At 40.5% G+C, this 12,224-nt stretch overlaps 1 long non-coding RNA gene and 1 pseudogene across 2 annotated transcripts in view; one reads left to right on the top strand and one right to left on the bottom strand.

Moving 5' to 3' along the window:
* The window catches only part of LOC148871470 (indole-3-acetaldehyde oxidase-like), a 103,890-nt pseudogene that overhangs the window by 70,776 nt on the left and 20,890 nt on the right, over nt 1-12,224 (top strand). The window lies entirely within an intron of this gene.
* LOC148871471 (uncharacterized) lies at nt 1,956-11,512 on the bottom strand. The gene is made up of 2 exons (XR_016108138.1): nt 10,740-11,512; nt 1,956-2,783 (listed from the first exon to the last, which is right to left on the bottom strand). It is a non-coding gene; the product is annotated as an uncharacterized LOC148871471 (long non-coding RNA).

Below are 12,224 nucleotides of genomic sequence, written 5' to 3'. Positions count from 1 at the left end.
GTAGTATCAGTGGGAGCCTCACTAGGTTCACCAGGGATGCCACAACTAGGAGGAGTAGAAGGAGAGGCTGGAAGAACCGAGGCAGATAAAGGAACAAAAAACAAGGGAGAATAAGAATCCTCTTCCATCCCACTAGTCTCCCCCTGAAGAGGATTCTGGGAAGACTGAAAGTAGGGTTGAGACTCAAAAAAGACCACATCTCTGGTGACATACTTTCTCTTGGTGACAGGATCATAACACTTGTAACCCTTTTGTGTAGGAGAGTACTCCAAAAAGATTCCTCTCGTAGCCCTAGGATCCAGCTTGGTCTTCTTTGGATCCTTTACATGTATAAAACATACACAACCAAATACTAGGACTGCTTTTAGTGCAACTAGTCCTTAGACGGGCTACAGAGTATACCAACTGTAGAGAGTGCTCACCCCTACAACCAATACTAGGACTGCTGAAATCAGTCCTCAACCTAGGTCTATCCTATACAGACCTCTCAGAAGCCGAATGGCTACTAACTACTCGAAACAGTCTAGTAGGGCATCAACTTCTGGGTCTTACCTCCCTTGTTCCCTACAACCAAGAGAAACCCAAGGTTCGAACCCTGTTCTGTTCTACGGCAACCCTAGGGTTTTTCTGCAGCAACCAAGAAGAAAAAAAAGAAGAGAAAGCAAGCAAGAGAGAAGAGTTGGCGTCAGTTGTAACCAGAAGATCACTCAATGCTCTGATACCATGTTTGCTAAAAGATTGTAGCTGAAGTAGTAGAAGAGAGGTGAAGGCAAACAAGTTCTGAGAATGTCGAACTAAGTAACCCAGTCGACAGTACTATTATTTATAGTAGATTACAATACAATGTTATATGAAATGTCTAGAATGCCCCTGATTAGTGATGGGACACCCAGACTGCTTAAAACACTAAACAGACTTAGGCCCAATAACAAAGTCCCAGTACCTAACAGCTTAAAACCCAATACAAACTAACATGTACACCTATCAGCCGAACCAACAATACATAAAAATAGTCAACTTAACACATAACATGTATGTTAGTACTTAGTACAATTTGGTAGATTACAATACAATGTTACATGAAATGTCTGGAATGCCCCTGATTAGTGATGGGACACCCAGACTGCTTAAAACACTAAACAGACTTAGGCCCAATAACAAAGGCCCAGTACCTAACAGCTTAAAACCCAATACAAACTAACATGTACACCTATCAGCCGAACCAACAATACATAAAAACAGTCAACTTAACACATAACATGTATGTTAGTACTTAGTACAATTTGGTAGATTACAATACAATGTTACATGAAATGTCTGGAATGCCCCTGATTAGTGATGGAACACCCAGACTGCTTAAAACACTAAACAGACTTAGGCCCAATAACAAAGGCCCAGTACCTAACAGCTTAAAACCCAATACAAACTAACATGTACACCTATCAGCCGAACCAACAATACATAAAAACAGTCAACTTAACACATAACATGTATGTTAGTACTTAGTACAATTTGGTAGATTACAATACAATGTTACATGAAATGTCTGGAATGCCCCTGATTAGTGATGGAACACCCAGACTGCTTAAAACACTAAACAGACTTAGGCCCAATAACAAAGGCCCAGTACCTAACAGCTTAAAACCCAATACAAACTAACATGTACACCTATCAGCCGAACCAACAATACATAAAAACAATCAACTTAACACATAACATGTATGTTAGTACTTAGTACAATTTGACAATCACACTTCTGTAGTTAAAATGCATAGGAGCTACCACAGGCAGCTGATCATTTTTGTATGATCATATTGATACCACCAGGAAAAATCTGTAGAATGATTATTGTGATTCAACCTGTAATTTATAAATTAAAAAAGCAAAAACCAAGTACAAAACTAGGAGACAGAGATTCATTTTTTTTTTTTTTTATGAATAATAGTAAGATTCATTAGATCAAAAACTGATTTAGAGTTGTGAACTCATACAACATCCCAGGGAGAAGCACGAGCTGCAACCCCTCCTTGAATCTTACAAGTAAAACTAGGAAAGAAAAACAGAAATCACAGCTGAGCCCAAAACAATTCTTCCCGATTTACCCCTTGCTTAGCTAAGACACCGGACGAAGTATTTGCTGATCTCCCCACCCACTGTAAAGAGGCTATCATATTCCTTGTCAACCAACTGAATTTCTTCATTTCATTCTTGTAGCGCCATATAGCATCTTCAGGATTTTTCGACCAGCCCACCACCACTTTGGAATCTCCTTCAATTACTAGATGTTGTACCTCCAACTCCTAGGGGACCTGAGTAGAGCAACAAAATCACTCCCTTCTCATTTCTCAAGACACCCCCCATTCCGGATAAGCCTGGATTGCCAATGCTACTTCCATCAAAGTTCAGCTTCAGTGAGCCTTCAGATAGAGGAGACCAGTTTGTAATTGACTTATCCTTTGAGGGTAAACACCTTGCTATTGCTGACCAGTTTCTCCAAAGGTCATTAAAGGAGAATTGATGAAAGATTTCCATAGTTTTTAACCTATGTATTGCCCTATGCAGCACACAGTCTTTCAATTTCTGACTGCTTCTTTCCTTTTCTTGAAAGATTCTAGCATTCCTTTCCTCCCAAAGAGTCCAAATCAAGGTAGCACGAGCACATCTCCACATAATTCTCCCTCTTCTTGTAGGCCAAGAGAAAGTAGAGCGATTAAAGATCATATGAACTTATGCTGGCATACTCCAACTACTCTCGAACAACGAAAGTAGCCAAGCCCAAAGGTCTGCAGAAAAAGGACAGAATATTAGTAGATGGTAACAATCCTCCTTGTGAGCTCTATAGAGGATACACCAATTGGGAGAAATGTAGAGGAAGGGGCTTCTCTTTTGTAGGTTATCTAGAATGTTTACTTTCCCATAGAATACTTCCAAACAAAATGCCATAACCATTGGGGAATGGGCCTACACCAAATTTCCTTTGAAGGAAATAGTTGTTGAGCAGAAAGCTAAAAGATGGACTTGAAGTAATAAGCACAAGTAAAGGTTCCTTTGGGTCTAGGAATTCACACCCTTTTATCGGGCTTGGAGGGATCCAAGCAAACCTAATTAAGACAATGTAGCAAATCAGAAAGAGATTCAATTTCATCATCCCTGAGTCCCCTACGAAACCCAAAATCCCAATTAGGAGCTAAGGGTGTTCCCAAAGGTGAGACAAATTTTGAAACCACCTCTTTTTTATACAAAGAAACAAAAAAAAAGCAAAGGGAAAATGTCCTTTAGGGGGGTATCTCCTAACTAGATATCCTCCCAAAAGTGAACAATATTGCTAGAACAAACTCCGTACCTGATAAAGTTGAGAAAGTGAAGAAGGGTGTTGTGAATGGCTTTCCAAGGTGCTACCAGGTTAGCCTGCCTTGACACACCAGCATCCCATCCATTCTCTGATCTCCCATGAATGCTTCCCACCACCTCATGCCACAACCTCTCACTTTCCAATGGCCATCGCCACAACCATTTCCCTAATAAAGCTTGATTTTTTTCAACCATCCTTCCAAGACCCAAACCCCCCTCTTCTTTACTTTTGCAAACAATTTCCCGACTAATCAAATGATCATTTTTTTCTTGTCCCGGCTCCCACAAGAAGTCCCTCATCAACTTCTCCAACTTCCTAGCTTCCCTAATTGGTATCCTAAAGATAGACAAGAAGTAAGTAGGTAAGTTAGCCAACGTAGCTCTTATTAAAGCAATTCTCCCTCCCAAAGAGATAAAGTTCTTCTTTCACGAAGCTAATCTCTTCTCAAACTTTTCTAACACTGGGGTCCAAAATCTGCTCTCCCTAGGGTTTGCCCCTAATGGAAGCCCTAAGTATGACATAAGCCAGGTAGAGATGGAACACTCAAGACAATCCGCAATAACCTCGATCTCCCCATCCTCCAAGTTTATACCTTCTATGCAACTCCTTTCCAGATTTATTTTCATATTAGAAATCCTTTCTGTTGAAGATTAATTAGTTTTATGATGTTTTTTTGAGTAGATCTTTTATGTTAGATGTTAGATAGGAGGTGGGGACCATAGTAGTTATGTGAGTCCAAATTTTATTATGTTTTTGAGTGTTATATATGCTGTTTTATGTTTTGCCGCCCTATAAGGGCATAATTGTCTTTGTACTGTTCTATTATTTTTAGTATAAATAATAAGTGAAGGGGGCGGTCAAATTATTGCTCTTTTTTCTTTTCAACTTCTCTTCTCTTCTTCTCCTTCTCTCTTCCTTCTCTCTTCCTTCTCACTTCAAGAAACTACTTTTCTTTCATATTTTTTAATTTAGTAGATTTCTACTTGGTATTAGAGCATTGGCTAGGGTTTCTTGAAGCATTCTCATGCAGCCCTAGATCAGCTGACTGCATGAAGTAGTAAAGGGCTGATCGATCTGCTATAGATTGCCCAGTTCTTGGATTTTTTGGTGGGATCTAATCAGGAAGGTGATCTACTGTTCGACATCAAAATCAGGAAGAACTGGAGTATGGGGAAGAGTCCTAGAAAAGTTAGACTCTTTGTTTTTTATCTGATCTTGGGTGCCTAGGTATTGTTAGTTTTCTTTTGATTTTCTAAAAAGGGCGGTTTGGTTTTTGGAATTTTCTAAGCCTCCTGGAGTGATTGATTCACTCTTCTCTCTATTGGGAGGCATGGGGAGGAGAGAGATTTCTCTCCAGCTAGGGTTTTCTTCTTTCGGAAGGGTTTCTGTGTGTATGATGTTAAATTATTTTTTGAAGTGTCTCCAATCTATTTTTTCTTACTGTTGAACTATTTGAAGTAAGATGGAGAGTTGGAATACCAAGATGAAATATATCGGTACTGTGGGATTGGGTGTTGGAGGTAGTAGTGATATTTTTTGGTCTAGGATCATTACTACAGTAAAACTTGATGGTACAAATTATTTGGATTGGGCAGAATCAGCTAAGATGGCTATTGGTACCCGTGGAAAATTATGGTCTCACTGGGGAGGAGAAGAAACTTGATACAGACTCTTCCCGATGGGTGTAGGAGAATTACATGGTAATATACTGGCTGTGTAATTCTATGTTACCTCATATTGCAAAAAATTTCCTATGGGCAAATACTGCTAAGGAGATTTGGGATGGAGTAATTGAAACCTATTCTCATAAGCAAAATGAAGCCAAAGCCTATCAGTTAAGAAATCAGGTGATAAGTATGAAACAGGGAGAAAAACTTCTTGTTGTGTATTTCTCCATGCTAAAAACCCTATGGCAGGAAATAGATTATTTAGAAATTATGGTATTGGAAAGTATAAATGATGCAACAACTTATCACAGACTAGTAAAGAGGAATAGGGTTTTTGAGTTTTTGGCAGAGCTGAACCCTGAATTTGACATTGTTAGGCAACATATTCTTTCTAGGGAGGGTGTGACACTCTCTCAGGCCTGTGCCTTTATTTCTTGTGAGGAGAGTAGGAGGAATGTAATGCTGAGACATCCTGGGAGGCTGGGATTGACCAGTCGGCTATGGTTGGTACAACAAAACCTAACCCGAATGGAAACAGGGGGAGTAGTGAGACTAGAAGGGAAGATAAGAAGGACTTGGTGTGTGATTATTGCAAGAAGCCTAAGCATACCAGGGACACTTGTTGGAAGTTTCATCCAAATCTTATGCCTATTCGGATAAGAAACAAGAAGGAAAATGTAAATGTAACCACTACAGGAGACTCTTCAACCCCTTTTTCCCAAACCGATTGGGAATCCATTGTAGTAGCAACAGTGAGAAAAGAACTTGAGAGGTTTGGACAACTTATGAGTAAGAAGGATTCACCTAGATCTAGCCTTCCAGATGGATAGTAGAATGCAGGAGCCAACTACACCACTTCCTTTGCACATACAGGTAGTTCATATGCAACTACAAATCTTGCACCCACTTCAGATAAGGAGGGACCTCCTTGGATTATATACTCAAGAGCATTTGAGCACATGACTAATGCCCCTACCATTTTCAGTTCCTATCAGTTGTGCTCTGGTAGAGACAAAGTCTCTATAATAGATGGTTCACATATTCCCATTGCTGGGAAGGGGACAATTAGAGTGACCAATGATATAACACTGTCTTCTGTTTTACATGTCCCTAGACTTCATACCAACCTATTGTCTGTTAGTTCTTTGACAAAAAATTTGAATTGTTCTGTGACCTTTCTTCTTGGTAATTGTGTTTTGTAGGATCTGGAGTCAAAGAAGATGATTGGGAGTGATCTTGAGGTGAATGGAGTCTACCTTCTGGATGAGATTCCAAAAAATCAGGGCCATCATGTTGGCAGCAATAGTTGTAATGGGTCAGAGCCAGTGAACCAGATTATGCTTTGGCACAATCGCTTGGAACATCTTTCTTTTAGTTCTTTGAAATGTCTTTTCCCAAAGTTGTTTAAGTTTGTTCAATTTCTACTTTGGAGTGTGAGAGTTGTTAGTTAGGAAAGCATTGTAGACGGTCTTTTAAACCAAGTAATAAAAGAAGTACTTCTGCTTTTAATATTGTTCACACTGATGTATGGGGGCCATATCATATCCCTTCCATGGGAGGATTCCGTTACTTTTCTTTTGTTTATGGATGATTATATACGATATTCTTGGATATATTTGATGAGGTCACGTGATGAGGTTCCTAACTTGGTACGACAGTTCCACCAGATGGTTCTCACACAATTTGAAGTGAGAACTAAGGCTTTTAGATCAGATAATGCCAAAGAGTACTTTGAGAAGGACCTGACCACGTATCTCTTAGAACATGATGTAGTTCATCAGAACAGTTGTGCATATACACCGCAACAAAATGGAGTTGTTGAGAGGAAAAACAGACACATTGTGGAGGTGGCAAGGAGTCTTATAGTGTGTGTTTAAGTTCTTGTGCAGTTCTGGGGAGATGCGGTTCTTACAGCAATGCATTTGATTAACCGTGTTCTTTCACAGACTTTGGGGTTTAAGGTGCCATTTAGTCTTCTTTTTCCAGATGGGGAGATATTTCATATACCTTTGAGGCTTTTTGGTTGTGTTTCCTTTGTTCACATTCTTGGCCCTCATCGCAAAAAATTGGATCCTAAGGCCAAGAAATGTGTTTTTATGGGTATGCTCAGAACCAAAAGGGGTATTGCTATTATGACCCAGTGACGAGGAACATATTTGTCATTATGGATGTTACCTTCTTTGAATCCACTTCCTTCTTCTTGAGTGGTTTTCCTCAGGGGGAGAGTTTTGGGGAGGAAAACTCACAATCTGTTCCTCTTCCTGTTTCTTTGGTGCCTCCATCAGTTCAGCCAACACCTACACCTCCAGTTTCATTACCTGAGCCACTGCGGGCAGTTTCACAGAAATATCAACGCCAACAGATGATGGTTGACTCCACACATCCTCAACCCACACCACTCTCTGTCAGTCCTTCTGAAACTCCAGATTCGGCAAATACAGTTCCAGGTATTCCTCTTGAGCCTGTTATGTTTTCTAATGATAATGTTCCTGTCCCTAACACCATTGTTGCAGTTGATCCCACTGACCTTGGTCTTCTTATTGCACTTCGTAAGGGGAAGAGAAAGTGTACAGCCCATTGCATTTCACACCATCTTTCCTACAATGCCTTATCACCCTCCCAACGAGATAAAGTTCTTCTTGCACGAGGCTAATCTCTTCTCAAACTTTTTTGACACTGGGGTCCAAAATCTGCTCTCCATAGGGTTTGCCCCTAATGGAAGCCCTAAGTATGACATAGGCCAGGTAGAGATAGAATACTCGAGACAATCCGCAATAACCTCGATCTCCCCATCCTCCAAGTTTATACCTGCTATGCAACTCTTTTCTAGATTTATTTTCAAATTAGAAATCCTTTCTGTTGAAGATTAATCAGTTTTATGATGTTTTCTTGAGTAGATGTTTTATGTTAGTTGTTATATAGGAGGTGGGGACCACAGTAATTATGTGAGTCCAAATTTTATTATGTTTTTGAGTGTTATATATGTTGTTTTATGTTTTGCTGCCCTATAAGGGCATAGTTGTCTTTGTACTGTTCTATTATTTTTAGTATAAATAATAAGTGAAGGGGGGTGGCCAGATTATTTTTCTCTTTTCTTTTGAACTTCTCTTCTTCTCCTTCTCTCTTCCTTCTCTCTTCAAGAAACTACTTTTCTTTCATATTTTTTAATTCAGCAGATTTCTACTCTTTCAAATCCTTTGATTAGCTCCTTTAGATTTGCTACCTTCTCACTAAAGCCTCATTCACAAAAGATCATTAGGTCATTTGCAACCCCTAATGGCATCTTCACTATCAGCCTTAGTAATGATCCTACTAATCACATTGGCTACTAATGTAAAAGGAAAGGGTGAGAGTGGATCCCCTTGCCTGACACCCCTGCAAGCTGGAAAAAAGTCCCTCACCACACCATTTACCAGAATGGAGTAGTGATAGGTACTAATACACCCAAATATCCAACTGCACCACTTATTCCCAAATCCACAGTTTCTCATCACCTCTAATAAAAACTCCTAGTCTACCAAGTCATAGGCCTTTTAAAGATCCAATTTACAAATAAAGCCACTTTGCCTAGACCTTTTCATTTCCTCCACACACTCATTCGCAATTAGGATCTGATCTGTAATTTTTCGCCCTTGAATGAAGGCCCCTTGAGTCTCACTAATGATAGAAGGGAGAACTGTTTTGATCCTCAAAGAAAGCACTTTAGCTATAATTTTATAGATGCTTGTCACTAGACTAATAGGCTTGTAATCTTTTGGGTGGTTGGCATCAATCTTCTTATGAATCAAGGCCAAAAAGTGGCATTGATTCCAGGGCTTATTACACGATTATCTGCAAATTCCTTAACACTTCAACTAAATCCTCTTTCAACACCTCCCAACAGTCTTAATAAAAGCCAATTGTAAAGCCATATGGACCTGGCGCCTTGGATCTATCCATTAGAAAGACAACTCTCTTAATCTATTCTTCCTCAAAATTCCTTTCCAACGACCTCGCCATTCCATCCTCAATTCTTGGCCACTCCATCCCTCCCACGACTGCTCTCTCACTCAAAGGTCTTCTATAGATCGATTTAAAATGGTCCACAAATTTTTTGGCTATATCATCCTGATTGGTAATCACCTCCTCTCCTATCTCTAGCTTGGTCACAAAATTCTTTCTTCATCTTCCATTGGCCAAGTCATGGAAAAATCTAGTGTTCCCATTGCCTTCCTTAATCCACTTGTGTCTAGATTTTTGTCTCCAAGTAATATCTTCCCTGAATAACACCTCTTCCAAATCCTTTTTCAACTATCTCCTTAACACTATCATCCTCAGTCAAAACATTTTGGGATTCCTTAACATCCAGGTTTTCTATTTGAAAAATTAGGCTCATTTTTTGCTCCTCAATTCTGCCAAAATGTTCTCTATTCCATTCTTTTATTTTGGCCCTCAATCTCTTCAACTTCTTATGAAACTTGACCCCCTTCCATCTTACCCCCCTCATCTCCTCACCCCACCATTCCTTTACTTTTTTCACAAAATCTGGATGGATAAGCCACATATTTTCAAATCTAAAAGGTTTGGGTCCAGTAGGAAAAGTCTCAGTGCCTATCTGGATAGGACAGTAACCAGAGGTGACCCTAGGTAATGCTCTAGCAACCAAGTTTTCCACACTATTATCCCAGGCTAGGTTAAATAAGAATCTATCCAACTTTGAATACAAAGGGGTATCCTAAAGGTTGGACCACGTAAAACTGGTTTGCAACAAAGGTATTTCCTTCAACTCACAATTTTCAATAAAGCCATTGAATTTCCTCATACTTGTTGTGATTACTTATTGGGGATTACTGGTTTCCTTAGAGAATCTAATGACATTAAAATCCCCGCCCAGGCACCAAGGGCCATCCCATAACCCCTTGATTGTTTATAATTCTTCCCACATCTCATTTCTCTCTCTATAAGAGTTAGGGCCATAAACGTTGGTTAATACCCATACACACCCATTCTCAACATTCTTAACCTTAATGGAAATGGAGAATCTGCCTATCAATTCTTCCACTACTTCCACCGCATCCTCCCTCCACAATGTTACAATCCCCCCCGAGGCTCCCCAGGAAGGAGACAAATTCCAACCTACACCTCTAGACCTCCAGAAACTCCTGACCCATCTCCTATCTAATTCCATCAGTTTGGATTCTTGTAATAGCACAATGTCAGGTTTTTCCCTTACATTCTAGCTGATAATTTTCATCGAGACAAAAATAGCAAAATACCCATGAAGAAGTCCTAGTCTCCTTATTTTAGACCCTTCCTCCTCTCCCCTCTGCCACTAATTTCTAAGTCTCCCTCAATATCTCAAATTAACCTTTCCACCTCAGTTCTTTTTTTCTTCTTTATTCCTCCCCCCCCCCCCCCCCCCTTCTTGATACAGTAAACATCCTCTTCCTTTTCTCCATCCTTTCCATCCACTGTATGAAAAAGAATCTTACCATGCCACACTCATAATGGCTACAACAGCTCTCTAAAACTCCTTCCTTCCTTTTTTTGTTCCTCCAGCAATTCACAAATCAAATCCCAGATTCTGTCTGCCTCCCCCTTACTACTTCCTTCTACCAGTCTCTCTCCTCCTCCCACTAGTACCTTCTCTCTTACCTCAACACCTTCTGGATGGGAAGCTGGTATATCTGTTATAGGCATAGCACACAAGTCAGTACCCAAAAAAAAAATAACACCCTTACCTGGTAGGACTAGGGTTGGATTAGGATCACTGGATTTGAGTTGTTGACAGGCTTCATTTGGTTTAAAGGCTTTTCCCCTTTCTGGACACTGTTGTGAAGTAGACGTAGTGATAGTATCATTTCCTGACAACCTTCCCACTTGGAATTCCTTTCTCTGTGTTTCCTAGACTGGATTATCCACATCCATCCTCACGGCAGATTTTTGTCCCTCTCCACCAAAATCCTGCATTTCATTAGACTCTAGGTCAGCTCCCTCAATGGAGGGGAGGGGAGCTTGCGCAGCTTTAGGACCAATTTCTTCACCGTTTCTAGTCTTCCCGCAGCCTACAACTTCGATCTCTTCCTCTATAAACAGCAGCTCTGTATATAGACTTTCTGTTTCAAGTAGTTCATTGTTGCTTTCCAGATTCACACTTCCCAAACTTACAGTTTCAACACTATCAGAATCGTCCCTGCTGTCTTGACCACTCGACCAATCTTCAAGCTCTGCTCTGTTAGTATCTCTATGTTTCAGACTTCTTGGATTGCGCCTTTCAGGTAAAAAGCGATTCGCCATGTTGGAGGGAACCCATTGTAGAGAGCCACGAGACTGAGAAGCTTGAGACCTTGCGCCTGAAACATTCAGCCGAAAGGAGGGATTCGAAGTAGAAGAAGATAGACGCCTGTTATCGTCCATCAACTCGTCCCTCCTCCCAGTCACATGAGACTTTAAAAATTCCCTTGGCCCATCTTTCCTGGATTGGGCCTTGGGTTCGAACCCTTTAAAAGGAGCATTTTTTACTTGGGCTATTTTCTTCGGCCCACCAGGAATGGGATCCACTCAAATGGGCCCACTTTTTACTCCTTTCTCTCTCATGTGACCTTTTAAGAGGTCACGCCCCCCTATTTTAAACAACAAACCAGCAACCTTCCCTTTTGAACCAAACTGAGGTTGCCGTTTCAACCTTCCCCCCTTACCCACTTGGAAATTTTTGTCTTTTTCCCCTGAAGCCACCTGCGCATGAGATCTGCCACATGTCAGAAAACTTCCTTTCTCTCTACAGGTTTGACCTTCCATTTGAACTAGCCAATCTCATAACTCCACGTAAAGCTTCTTCTTCCTCCCTTTTCACCTCCTTCCACTGCCCTGTTTCAATGGAGGATGCTATCCACACAGAGACGAACTAGTTGCTAGCAAACACACCAGTTGCCTTCGTCCCTTGCCAAAGTATTCAGTCAAGGCTATGAAGGATCCTTTTGTGTTCTTCTTGCATTCAACTACATATCTTCTCCCTTCTAATGTACTAATTTCCTGCCGGTTTATCTGCTTGCCTTTTGAACAAGCTCCAGCTATGAAACCTCTTAGCCACTCAACCACTTCTAATCCTTCCAGCAGTAGTGTACCCTTTTTTTCTTCACCTTCAGACTTACCTTCCCTTTGATTCTCATTTCTTCGATCAAAATATTTTTTGCCTCTACCTTCAAGGATCTCCTCCACCGACCTGC

Source organism: Nelumbo lutea, chromosome 2 (assembly GCF_056320005.1).
Source record: "Nelumbo lutea isolate HS-2025 chromosome 2, American lotus-T2T, whole genome shotgun sequence".
NCBI lineage: Eukaryota > Viridiplantae > Streptophyta > Magnoliopsida > Proteales > Nelumbonaceae > Nelumbo > Nelumbo lutea.
The sequence above is the reverse complement of the archived record's forward strand: the minus strand, read 5'-3'. Positions and strand labels throughout refer to the sequence as shown.